This window comes from Triticum urartu, chromosome 2A (genome assembly GCF_056163025.1).
Source record: "Triticum urartu cultivar PI428250 chromosome 2A, HENAU_Tu73, whole genome shotgun sequence".
Lineage (NCBI taxonomy): Eukaryota > Viridiplantae > Streptophyta > Magnoliopsida > Poales > Poaceae > Triticum > Triticum urartu.
The window spans coordinates 368,054,011-368,057,565 of NC_141874.1; positions in this window are offsets into that span (position 1 = coordinate 368,054,011).

Genomic DNA, 3,555 nt, shown 5'->3' on the forward strand with positions numbered 1-3,555 from the left:
AATTTCGGCGGGACCGATATGATCAACTCGGTGGGACCGATGTGCTAGGGTTAGGGTAAAACCTCAAATCGGTTTGACCGATTACACAAACTCGGTGAGACCGATTTTGGTAATAAGAAAAACAGAGAGTTGGTCAAGCAAACTCGGTGGGACCGATTGCATATATCGGTGAGACCGAAATAGTTGCAATAGGAAACAGAGAGTTTGCAAGCTCATCTCGGTGAGACAGAACTGATTAGGGTTTCTGGCAGTGGCTATGTCAAGTGAACTGGTGAAAGTGCAACTATCCCTGGGTGGTTTTGGTAATTCCTAACAACATATAGCTCATTGAGGTAATGCTACTTCAAGATAAACATTTCAGGAAAGCTCAATGATTGGCATGGCATGGATGAGAAATGTGGACCCCTCAAAATGATAAGGACAAAGGATTGGCTCAAGCTCAAAGCTCAGGACTCTACATTTTTTATTTGAAGTGATCCAAGAACACATTGAGTCCATAGGAAAAGCCAATACTATCAAGAGGGGGTGAGGTGTTGCTTAATGAGTTTCTTGCTCAAAGTGCTTAGAGATATGCTCCAAAAACCCTCAACTACTTTCTCACATCCACATATGCCCCAAACCAAAAGTCAAACTCGGCCCCACTGAATCTGTCTATCCGGCGCCACCGAGTTCAGTTGACATAGCCACTGCCAGAAACCCTAGTCTTTTTGGTCTTACCGATAGGGATCTCGGTCTCACCAAGATGGGATTGTAATCTCTCTGTTTCCCTTCACAATGTTTCGGTCAAACCAAGATGAGAGATCGGTCCCACCGAGATTGCAATGCAAACTCTCTGTTTACCTTCCGTAACGTTTCGGTACAACCGAGATGAGCGAATCGGTCCCATCGAGTTTGCCTGACCAACTCTCTGTTTGTCTATTACCAAAATCGGTCCCACCGAGTTTGTGTAATCGATCTCACCAAGATTATGTTATGCCCTAACCCTAACGAAATCAGTCTCACCGAGTTGACATGTCGGTCCCACCGAAAATCCTAAGGATCACATTATGAACTAAATCGGTCTGACCGAGTTTCACGATTCGGTCCCACCGAGTTTGGTAAATTGTGTGTAACGGTTAGATTTTGTGTGGAGGCTATATATACCCCTTCACCCACCCTTCATTCGAGGAGAGAGCCATCAGAACATGCCTACACTTCCAACATACATTTTTGAGAGAGAACCACTGAGGGAGTCCGGGATTAGGGGTCTCCGGACAGCCGGATTATATCCTTTGGCCGGACTGTTGGACTATGAAGATACAAGATTGAAGACTTCGTCTCGTGTCCGGATGGTACTCTACTTGGCGTGGAAGGCAAGCTAGGCAGTACGGATATGGATATCACCTCCTTTGTAACCGACCTTGTGTAACCCTAGCCCCATCCGGTGTCCATATAAGCCGGAGGGTTTTTGTCCGTAGGACACAATAACATACAATCATACCATAGGCTAGCTTCTAGGATTTAGCCTCTCTGATCTCGTGGTAGATCTACTCTTGTACTACCCATATCATCAATATTAATCAAGCAGGACGTAGGGTTTTACCTCCATCAAGAGGGCCCGAACCTGGGTAAAACATCATGTCCCCTGCCTCCTGTTACCATCCGCCTTAGACGCATAGTGTAAGGCCCTCGATGCGGCTATATCTCCTACGTGTAGAAGCACGACTTAGAGGCATAACCGCATTGAAAGCAATGTCGCAAGTAAGGTAATATTCACAACAACCCATGTAAATATATAAAAGGGAAAAAGATACATAGTTGGCTTACACTCGCCACGTCACACAAATACATGAATAACATTACAATCATCCAATACACTCATGGTCCGACCACGGTACCAAAATAAAAGATCAACCCCAACATGCGACACGGTCCCCGATCGCCCCAACTGGTCACCACTACTGATCATCTGGGAAAGACACATAGTAATGACAAGAGTCTTCATCAAACTCCCACTTGAGCTCAAGCGCATCGTCTGGAACGGTATCATCGGTCCCTGCATCTGGTTTTGGAAGTAAACTGTGAGTCGCGGGGACTCAGCAATCTCGCACCCTCGCGATCAAGACTATTTAAACTTATAGGTAAGGCAAGGTAATATGTGGAGCTGCGGCAAGCGACTAGCATATATGGTGGCTAACCTATTCGCAAAAGAGAGCGAGAAGAGAAGGCAAAGCACGAACGAAGAACTATGATCAAGAAGTGATCCTATAGCAACCTACATCAAGCATTACTCCAACACCGTGTTCACTTCTCGGACTCCGCCGAGAAGAGACCATCACGGTAACACACGCGGTTGATTCATTTTAATTAAGTTAAGTTTCATGTTATCTACAACCGGACATTAACAAATTCCCATCTGCCCATAACCGCGGGCACGGCTTTCGGAATTTCAAATCCCTGCAGGGAAGTCCCAACTTAGCCCATCACAAGCTCTCATGGTCAATGAAGGATATTCCTTCTCCTGAGACATTCCGATCAGACTCGGCATCCCGGTTTTACAAGACATCCTCGACAATGTTAAAACAAGTCCAGCAACACCGCCCGAATGTGCCGACAAATCCCGATAGGAGCTACACATATCTTGTTCTCAGGGCACACTCAGATGAGCTCTCCATACAACTAAAACAAAACCTCGAGTTTCCCCGAGGGGGCGCTGCACAGGGCTCTAGTTTGGACCAACACTCAGAGGAGCACTGGCCCGGGGGGGTTTAAATAAGATGACCCTTGGGCTCCGGAAACCCAAGGGAAAAAGAGGCTAGGTGGCAAATGGTAAAACCAAGGTTGGGCATTGCTGGAGGAGTTTTATTCAAGGCGAACTGTCAAGGGGTTCCCATTATAACCCAACCGCATAAGGAACGCAAAATCCGGGAACATAACACCGATATGACGGAAACTAGGGCGGCAAGAGTGGAACAAAACACTAGGCATAAGGCCGAGCCTTCCACCCTTTACCAAGTATATAGATGCATTAAGATAACAAGATAATCTAGTGATATCCCAACAATAAACAAATGTTCCAACAAGGAACGATCTCCAATCTTCACCTGCAACTAGCAACGCTATAAGAGGGGATGAGCAAAACGGTAACATAGCCAATCAACGGTTTGCTAAGACATGGTGGGTTAGAGGTTTGACATGGCAATTTGGGAGGCATGATAAGCAAGTGGTAGGTATCGTAGCATAGGCATAGAGAAAGAGCGAGCATCTAGCAAGCAAAGATATAAGTGATTTCGAGGGTATGATCATCTTGCCTACAAAGTTGTCAGAGTTGACTTGATCCTCGTAAGCGAACTCAACGGGCTCCTCGTTAGCGAACTCGTCTCCCGGCTCTACCCAAACAAGACAAACAAGCAAAAGGAACACAATCAACCATGTGCAATGCTCAAACAACATGATGCAAACATGGTATGCTATGCGGGATGCGGTATGTGATGCATATGCAACATTTAACAAGGAATGATTGAACCTGGCCTCAACTTAGAAATCCAAGAGTTCCACTGGAAAGGTGAGGTGATT